Raw genomic sequence first — 10,967 nt, forward strand, 5'->3', positions numbered from 1 at the left:
AAATTTCCCTAGAGTCTTCAGAGGGAGTTTGGCTCTGCTGATGCTGTGAATTCAGACTTTCAGCCTCCAGGACTGTGAGACAAAACATTTCTGTTCTTAGAAGCCACCCAGTTTGTGGTACTTTGTTATGGAAGCCCTAGGAAACTCATTCCAGCACTTATGACCAGATTCTTATTGTATAAAGAACACTTGCAGGACTGACTGGAGGGAAAAGAAACAGGTAACTGCAAGGCAAGTTAACAAGCCTTTCTGTTAGTGTTTTGTGGTAGGCAGAATAATGGGCTCTCAAAAATGTCCATGTCCTAATCCCTGGAATCTATGAATATATCACCTCATGTGACAAAAGGGACTTTGCACAGCTGACCGAATTAAGGATCTTGATGTGAGGAGATTATCCTGGATTCTCTGGGTGGCCCAATGTAATCACAATGGTCCTCAAAGGGGAAAGAGGGAGGCGGGAGAGTCAGAGAAGGAGATATGACAAGAGAAGCAGAGGTCTGAGTGATGTGATTACTGGCTGAGAGCCCTGAGCCAAGAAATGCAGAAAACCTCTAGAAGCTGGAAAAGGCAATGTAAAATGGTAGTAGTAGCATCATAACCTGTCTAAATTCGGGAGGAGGAGGAGAGAGAATCACCATCAACCCAAAGCTGAATCCCACAAGGTCAGACATATCTCCACCCTCCAACCTTTTTACCAATCCTGACACCAGCTATTCCTCCCATAGCACTCTACTTCACTGCTGGGTTCGATTATTTGTGGCAATGACCACACACAACTCACAGACCATACTCATGATTATAGGGTTTATTAGGGAAGTAGCAGATTACAATTCAGGATCAGGATCAACTCGGAAGTAACAGGAACAATTCAGGAGACAGGATACAGTTCATTAATCAGGGCAGCTTCCAATCTCTCAGTTTCTTTTCCACTGTGCCTAAAGGCAGGCAGGCCCCACTCTTGGCATCCGCCCTGCTTGGGCAAGTATTACAACTCTTTATCTCCCCATGTTAAGTACCCAGAGGCACCCCACTCTGCCAAGAAGCTTCTTGCCTGAAGGCACTCAGCTCTCTCGCTCTGTAGATTGACAAGCCCACTGCAGCCATCTGTTATCCTGTGCCATCACTGTCTTGTGCCACCGCCAGTGTTATAGCTCTCTCTCTGTCTCCTGGGCACAGGAAATTCTCAGTACAGGGGCTCCAGGTCCAAAGGACATGCTCTGCTCCTGGCTCTTCTTCTTGATAGTAGTGAGGTCTCCCTTCAGTCTATGTGGGATCATCCCCTATAAGCCTAGCATGATGGCAAAATTGACCAATCCCTTTGGTAGGCCACAGGCGTCTTATTTGCATAGTCCCAGTCCAATCCTGACAGGATTTTTACATACCTTATTTGTATAGTCCCACCCAATCATTTATGGTAGGTTTTTACAAGACCATGACAGAAAGGCCATGTGAAAGGAGAAAACCATTGCCTGGCAGCAAGGAAACAGATTCTCCCCTAGAGCCTCCAGAAGGAATGCAACCCTGCAGACAACTTGATTTCTACCTCATAAGACCCATGTTAGACTTCAGACCTCCAGGATAGTAAGATGGTAATTTTTTTTTTTTTTTTTTTTACAGCAGCAATAGGAAACTAATACACGTTCTTTGATTGCAAGCAACAGAAACAGATTCTGACCACATTAAGGAAAAAAGGGAACTCACTGAGCATTCAACAGTTGAACAAGCAGAGTCCTCAGAAATGGGAGGAAATAGGGCTGCTTTGGGTAATATAAATATAAGGATAAGAGGATAGCGTGGTGGGGACAATTATTCTCTAGCCCTACTTTTTCCATTTGGAGGGACTTCTTTTAGAGTAACACCCTTGTCTTTTACCTGATCCCCTGATCCACCTATTACTCTTCTCCAGGAGGGCAGGAGTAACTTGCCTGATTGTTAAGTTTGGGGAGAATTAACTGAGTTCTACTCAGCACTTCCTCCCTCTTTCTCTCTGAGATCTGCTTGCCTAAAAGGGGCATTTTTTTTTTTTTTCGCTCTGTTCCTCAATGCCACAAGTTTCCCAGAATCCTGCCCTCACAGGAAGGACTATGATTTTTTTTAGCATTGCCTGGGACTAGATGGGAAAGTTGAATTCTGGGGTCCAGTGTTAGTAAGTCCTCTTGTCTATCAGACCTAAAGGCACATCTTCAACATCTTTGTTAGTAAAAAGGTGATATTTTGATCTCCCTCCGCCTTAGTTCTTTGGCTGTCTCTCATTTGAGTCTAAACTTGGGTAAGGCCACCGCAAATCCCAACAAACAATTGCTCGTGGATGCTGGAATCACAATGGCTCAGCTCCAACTGTTTTCTATACCTGTGCATTCCACTGTAGATTCAAATTCCAGACATGGCTTAGATCTTTTGTTCACCCCTTGGCAAAGGTGGAAAGTGCCTTCATTGACAGTCCCCTCCAGACTATAGGGAATGGGAGGAGTAGTTCCCTAAAAGAAAACATCGGCAGTTTCCAAAATAAAGGGGAAGAGCTATTGAGCAGGCAGAAACAGCAGATGTCCACCACAGGGAGCTACTGCAAAGGTCCTGGACTATGGAGGTAGAATTAATGGGATTTGACATCAGACCAGATGGGGATAAGAATGTCCAAGTCATGGCCAGGTGACTGGGAGGATGGTGATGCCATTAATAATCATTTCATTCATTGATTCTTTCAACATACATTTAACAAGCATTTATGATGTGCCTGGTACTAGGGATCCGGTGGAAAAGAAAGGCAGGGTCTCTGACTCTCACAGAACTTGCAGACAAGAAAGCCAGTGATTAACATACAGTGTGCTGGATGCTATGCTGGGGATAGTACAGGCTGCAGTGGGACACATTGGAGGGACACCTAGCCCAAATTTGAAAGGAAATGACGTCTAAATGATATATTACTATTATTCAATAAATTTGTTCATTGCTTAGTTTAGCCACCAAGAATGCTGATTGGCACAGAACTGAGAGTGGATCAGCCTGGTTGTGTTAAAACCTGAGACCGTAAGAAGAGGGTGGGGAGGTAGGGACCTACGGAAAATTCTTCCAGGGGCTTCTGGGGAAGGGTTTCCTCTTCAGTAAAAACAGGGATGCCCAGGGAGAAAAGCTGCCTTCCTCTTCCTTTGGATATTGAGGGAGAACACAATAACCGTGAGGGGAGAGCCAAGAGACTCAGAGAGAAGCCGCTTTAGAGTCTGACACTACTGAGCGGCTGAATTATACAAACCGGGTATCACCTTCCCCCACGGTTCTTGTTTAACCAATTTATTTGGGTGTTCTGCTACCTGCTGCCAAAAGCATCTCACGTGACTCCGTTGTTGTCAGTTGCCATTGAGTCAGCCCCCAACTCATGGTGACCTTATGCGCAAAGGGACGAAAGTCTGCCCTGTCTTGTGCCATCCCTGTGATTGGTTATAGATCAGACCATTGTGATCCAAAGAGTTTTCACTGACTGATTTTTGGAAGTAGATCACCAGGTCTTTCTTCTCAGTCTGTCTTAGTCTGGAAGCTCCAGTGAAACCTGCCCAGCATCATAGCAGCATGTAAGCCTCTACTTACAGGTGGGTGGTGCATTGGCCGGAAAGCGAACCTGAGTCTCCCACATGGAAGGTGAAAATTCTACCACTGAACTACCATTGCCCCCATCTACATGACACTTCAAGTCGCCTAACCCCTCTGCCTCAGTTTCTCTTGGCAAGATGAGGATGATGATGCCTACCTCACAGAATCATGATGAATATTGAGCTCAATATTCATTAGATAACGGATGTAAAAGTGTTAGGACAGTACCTTACAGTAAACACTCAGGAAATGTTAATTATTACTACTCACATGAAATAGATGAGTTTGTCCTGGGAGAGAGTAGAGAGAAGAGAAGGAGGATGAAGAATAAAATCTGGGGAGCAAACATTTGAGAGGAAAGAGAGGAGCCAGCAAAGGAGTCAGAAAATGATCAGAGAGTTAAGAGGAAAACCTGAAATTCCGTTTACCCATCTTATCCTTTTTCATCTAGAAAACTCCTACTCATCCTTTAAAGTCCTTTAAATATCTCCTTTTCTGTGAAGCTTTCCTGGGTGCTCAACTCAAAACCTCCCCCTCAAAAAGAGTTAGCTCTAATGCTTTGGGATCCCATAACACACCTTCCTTTTATTTCCCTTGTTGTGTTTTATTCTGATTTTCTGCTTTTCTGTCTGTCTCCTGTTCCAAACCATGAGTGAACTCCTTGAGACCAGTATTTGCTAACTGGATCTCTTGCACCTAGCTCGGAACCTGGCAGCTAGTGGTATTAATAAAAGCTGACATATGATGATTGATCACTTTGTACCAGGTACTGTGGTAAGTGGCTTATATATATTAAGTCATTTAATTCTCATGACAATTTGATGAGGTAAAGGCTATTATTAGTCCTATTTTAAGAGGAAAAAATTTAAAAACTGAAAGGTTAAGTAACTTGCCCAAGGTTACAGCTAGTAAATGGCAGAGCTGGGCTACAGACTCAGGTAATCCCATTCCTCAACCTGTACTGTTAACCACTACGCTATGTGTCTCTCATATCTAGTAGGCATGGCAAGCGTTTGTTGATTGAAACAACAAGAAGAAATATCAGAGTTTCAGAGAGTATGTTAGTCAGTTTCAGCTAAGTTATGCTGTAGTGACAAATAGCCCCTAAGTATTAGCTTATAGAAAAGGTTACATGTCCACTGTGGGTCAGCCATGACTCTGCTACACATTGGGGAAGCAGGCTGAAAGAGTAGCTCTTACCTGGAATGATGCTGTTCTCAGGAGAGTGGGAAAAGATACACTGTGAGCTGGAGTCGGCTTTCAGTAACAAGAGCTGATAGTGTGCTTCTCTTCCCAACCCTGCTTTTAGTAATGTTACCTTGGTAGCTTGAACTTAGCCATGGTGGGAATACTGATATCATGGAAATTGGCAAATACTTTTTTCTCCTTGGAGAACTAGTTTCTCAGCTTTTACCCATACATCATTGGAAAAGGACAATGATAAGATCATGAGTTGACCCTTAAAGCTGCCCAGAAATGGCCAGGTCATAGAAGTGCCAAGGTCACTTGCACTCACATTTTACTTGCCAGAGTGAGTCCCACGGCCAAGCTGAGTCAACGGGGTGGGAAATACTCCTCTCATGGGTGGGGCTCACTGGGAGGGTTAGCGATACTGTTGTACAATAATACAATCTACATTAGTGGAGGAGTCAGAGATGATGAGGACTGAGAAAAGCCCCTTGGAATTGGCATCAAGGAGTCTGTTGATGACTTTTAGTGGGGTAGCACTTTAGTTGGAAGTTAAGGTGGGGCTTGGATTGGGGTGGGAGAGGTATGAGTGGAGATCCCTCATTCTTGAGTCTACTCAAGAAAAGGAGGGAGATGGATGAGTTGATAACATGAGAGGGTGGCCAAGTGAAAGGCAAAATTTCTTTTAGAAGGGGCCAGCCTATTTATCTGTGGGCCCAAATATCATTTTTAGTTATTGTATTATTGTCCAAGGGTCCCTGCATGGTGCAGTTTGTTTTTGGCTACTAACTGAAAGGTTGATGGTTCAAAACCACCCAGCAGTGCAGCAGAAGAAAGATTTGGCAACCTGCTGCCGTAAAGATTACAGCCAAGAAAACCCTGTGGAGCTCAGTTACTCTGTAACACATAGGGTTGCCATGAGTCAGAATTGACTCAATGGTAACAGTTTTTTTTTTTTTTTTTAGTTTCCTACAGTTGCTGTAACAAAGTACCACAAATAGCTGGCTTCAAACAATAGAAATTTATTCTCTCACATCTTAACGTATTAGCAAAGTTGGTTCTTTCTGGAGGCTCTGAGGAAAAGTATGTACTTCCGTGCCTCTCTCCTAGCTTCTGGTGATTGCTGGCAATCCTTGGCATTCCTTGCCTTGTAGATGGATCACTCCAATCTCTGCCTCTGTCGTCACATGGCCATCTTCCCTCTGTGTCTCTTCTCCTCTTTTATAAGGACACCATTCATACTGGATTTAGGGCCCACCCTACTCCAGTAGGAGCCCTGGTGGTGCAGTGGTTAAAAGCTACTGCTGTTAACCAAAAGGTCTGCAGTTTGAATTCACCAGTCACTCCTCGGAAACCCTATGAGGCAGTTCTGCTCTTTTTTTTTTTTTTTCTACTCTAGTATGACTTCATCTTAACCTGTTTACATCTGCAAAGACCCTATTTCCAAAGAAGGTCACCTTCACAGGTACTTGGGGTTAGGATTTGAACATATCTTTCTTGGGGATACAATTATGCCACAACAGTTATTAATCAAGCTTTTTCTGAACTACTGTTTTCCACCTTCATACCTCAGAGGAGGAATGACACCAGGGAAGACAAAGAAAAAAATAGAAGGGTCTCAGTTCTGGGGTTCTAAAAGACACAGTTCTCTACCCTCCCCAGAAACAAGACATTTGCCCATAGTGGAAGGGAGGAAAGAGTCTGAAGCAAAGCATTGAACTATTGTGGGTCACTGAGAAGGGGTCTCATGAGTTGCCCTTCCCCGTCTCAGTGAAGCGTGGGATGAGAAGTGGTAACGATATGAACCCGAGATAAGTTCGGGAAATCCTAGAGAAGGAACCCCACACGTCTGTCAGTTTGCGGTACTGTGGGGGCTTGCGTGCTGCTGTGATGCTGGAAGCTATGCCACCAATATTCAAATACCAGCAGAGTCACCCATGGTGGACAGGTTTCAGCTGAGCATCCAGACTAAGACAGACTAGGAAGAAGGACCCGGCAGTCTACTTCTGAAAAGAATTAGCCAGTGAAAACCTCATGAACAGTAGTGGAACACTGATATAATATCAGAAGATGAACCCCTTGGGTTGGAAGGCACTTAAAAGACAATGGGAGAAGAGCTGTCTCCTCAAAGTAGAGTTGTCTTTAATGATGTGAATGGTGTCCAGCTTTTGGGACCTTCATCTGCTGATGTGGCATGACTCCAAATGAGAAGAAACAGATGCAAACATCCATTAATAGTCAGAACCTGGAATGTACGAAGTATGAATCTAGGAAAATCAGAAATCATCAAAAATGAAATGGAACACATAAACATCGATGCCCTAGGCATTAGTGAGCTGAAAGGGACTGATATTGGCTGTTTTGAATCAGACAATCATATGGTCTACTCTGGCAGGAATGACAAGTTGAAGAGGAATGGCCTTGCATTCATCATCAAAAAGAGTATTTCAAGATCCATCTTAAAGTACAATACTGTCAGTGGTAGGATAATATCCATACTCATACAAGGAAGACCAGTTAATATGACTATTAATTCAAATTTATGCACCAACCACTAATGTCAAAGATGAAGAAACTGAAGATATTTACCAACTTGTGCAGTCTGAAATTGATCAAACATGCAATCAGGATGCATTGATAATTCCTGGTAATTGGAATGTGAAAACTGAAAACAAAGAAGAAGGATTGGTAGTTAGAAAATACGGCCTTGGTGATAAAAACGATGCTGGAGATCATATGATAGAATTTTGCAAGATCAATGACTTCTTCATTGCAAATACCTTTTTTCGAAAACAGAAACGGTGACTATAACACGTGGACCTTGCCAGATGGAATACACAGGAATCAAATTGACTGCATCTGTGGAAAGAGACAATGGAAATGCGCAATATCATCAGTTAGTACAAGGCCAGGGGCAGACTGTGAAACGGACCATCAATTGCTCATATGCAAGTTCAAGCTGAAGGTGAAGAAAATTAGAACAAGTCCAAGAGAGCCAAAGTACGACCTTGAGTATACCCCACCAGAATTTAGAGACCATCTCAAGAATAGATTTGACATGTTGAACGCTAAAATGACCAAAGATCAGATAAATTGTGGAATTACATCAAGGATATCATCCATGAAAAAAACAAGATGTCATTAAAAAGACAGGAAAGGAAGAAAAGACCAAATGGATGTCAGAAGAGACTCTGAAACTTGCCCTTAAACACTGAGTAGCTAAAGAAAAGGATGAAATGATGAAGTAAAAGAGCTGAACAGAAGATTTCAAAAGGCGGCCCAAGAAGACAAAGTGAAGTATTACAATGACATGTGCAAAGACCTGGAGATAGAAAAGCAAAACGGAAGAATACATTGGGCGTTTCTCAAGCTGAAAGAAACTGAAGAAAAAACTCAAGCCTTGAGTTGGAATATTGAAGGGTTCTATATGGGCAAAATGAAACCCTGGTGGCATAGTAGTTAAGTGCTACAGTCACTAACCAAAGGGTCGGCAGTTAGAATCTGCCAGGCACTCCTTGGAAACTCTATAGGGCAGTTCTACTCTGTTCTATAGGGTCGCTATGAGTCGGAACCGACTTGACGGCACTGGGTTTGGTTTTTGTTTTTTTTATGGGCAAAATATTAAACGATGCAGGAAGCATCAAAAGAAGATGGAAGGAATACACAGAGTCACGCTATACCAAAAAGAATTGGTCGACGTTCAACCATTTCAGGAGGTAGCATACAATCAGAAACCAATAATACTGAAGGAAGAAGTCCAAGCTGCATTGAAGGCATTTGTGAAAAACAAGGCTCCAGGGATTGAAGAAATACCAACTGAGATGTTTCAACAAACAGATGCAGTGCTTGAAGTGTTCAGTCATCTATGTCAAGAAATTTGAAAGACAGCTACCTGGCCAACCGACTGGAAGTGATCCGTATTTATACTTGTTCGCAAGAAAGGTGATCCAACCAAATGCAGAAATTATAGTGCAGTATACTTAATATCACACGTAAGTAAAATTTTGCCAAAGATCGTTCAAAAGTGGCTGCAGTAGTATATGGACAGGTAACTGCCAGAAATTCAAGCAGGATTCAAAAGAAGACATGGAAGGAGGGATATCATTGCTGATGCCAAATGAATCCTGGCTGAAAGCGGAGAATACCAGAAAGATGTTTACCTGTGTTTTACTGACTACGCAAAGGCACTGACTGTGTAGATCATAACAAATTTTGGATAACATTGCAAAGAATGGGAATTCCAGAACACTTAATTGTGTTTATGAGGGACCTGTATATAAACCAAGAGGCAGTTTTTCGAACAGGAGATAGGAATACTGCGTGGTTTAAAGCCAGGAAAGGTGTGCATCAGGGTTGTACCCTTTCACCATATCTATTCAACCTGTATGCTGAACATATATCTGAGAAGCTGGGCTATATATGAAGAGCAGGGCATCAGGATTGGAGGAAGACTCATTAACAACCTGCGTTATGGAGATAACACAACCTTGCTTGCTGAAAATGAAGAGGACTTGAAGCACTTACTGATGAAGATCAAAGACACAGCCTTCAGTATGGATTATTCTTCAACACAAAACAGAAATACTCACAACTGGATGAATAAGCAACATCATGATAAAGGGAGAAAAGATTGAAGTTGTCAAGGATTTCATTTTCCTTGGATCCAAAATCAATACCCATGGAAGCAGCAGTCAAGAAATCAAAGGATGCATTGCACTGGGCAAATTTGCTGCAAAATACCTTTTTAAAAGTGTTGAAAAGCAAAGATGTCACCTCGAGGACTAAGGTGCGCCTGACCCAAGCCATGGTGTTTTTAATTGCACGACATGCATGCAAAAGCTGGGTGATGAGTAAGAAAGACCAAAGAAGAATTGACACCTTTGAATTTTGGTGCTGGAGAAGAATATTGAATATACCATGGATTGCCAAAAGAACAAACAAATCTGTCTTGGAAGAAGTACAACCAGAATGCTCCTTAGAAGCAAAGATGGCGAGACTGCATCTCATATACTTTGAACATGTTATCAGAGGGATCAGTCTCTGGCGAAGGACATCATGCTTGGTAAAGTAAAGGGTCAGCAAAAAAGAGGAAGCCCTCAACAAGATGAACTGACACAGTGACTACAACAATGGGCTCAAGCATAACGGTGAGTGTGAGGATGGCACAGGACAGGACAGTATTTTGTTCTGTTGTACATAAGGTCGGTATGAGGAGGAACCTACTTCATGGCACCTAACAATGAAAACAGAGAAGAAAAGGCTCTATCATTTTTTGTGCGTGGGGTGGGGATGGGGAGGGGAGGCAGGGCCCAGGAAAGCACAAGATCTGGGAGCCCCCACGCTCACACATAAAGCCAAGGAACTGAGGCACTCTTACAGTTCCCCTCATGCCCCATTGTGCTGCAATGGGCAGCAGAATGTGTTTCTGCCCATTATCATTGGAATGGGACCCCAGTGCCTAGTGGACTGGCAGATGCCTTGAGAGGGTCCCTCACAGCAGGGACCTCTGTGGACTGATAATTGGAAAGCAAATGGGAACAAGGACATCTTCACATGCCCTCTTGGGAGGCAGCCTCAGCCTAATGCTGGTTAGCTGCTGCTGGGGCGGCTATTGTTACAGGCCTGAAATTTCTTATTTAAACCCAAATGTGATTCAGAATTGGAATTGCCTTGGACTTTAGAAAAAGGTGATACAGGGCATACACTGTGTGCCATTTCGCACCCCCAATACAGTCTGGGGCAACATCATGCAATGAAGTCCATTGATATTTCTGCAATAAAATGTAAGGAATAAATGAAGGTTATAGAGTCCCATGTCTTTCAGGTCAGAATGTCTTTATTTATATTATGCTTAAGTGTACAGCTGAAGCTAATTTCTCATTAAAAAAATTTATACACATATTGTTTTGTGACATTGGTTGCAATCCCTACAATGTGACAGCACACTCCTCCTTTCCACCCCGGGTGCCCTGTATCCATTTGTCCAGTTCCTGTCCCTTCCTGCCTTCTCATCCTGCTTTTGGACAGGAGCTGCTCATTTGGTCTCGTGTATTTCATTGAACTAAGAAGCGTGTTCCTCATGTGTATTATTTTTTGTTTTATAGGCCTGTCTAATCTCTGTTCGAAAAGTGGGCTTCGGGAATGTTATCTATCGGTTCTGGGTTAGCAGAGCGCCCGGGGGCCGTAGTTTCGGG

This window comes from Loxodonta africana, chromosome 3, assembly GCF_030014295.1.
Source record: "Loxodonta africana isolate mLoxAfr1 chromosome 3, mLoxAfr1.hap2, whole genome shotgun sequence".
NCBI classification, from domain to species: Eukaryota; Metazoa; Chordata; class Mammalia; order Proboscidea; family Elephantidae; genus Loxodonta; species Loxodonta africana.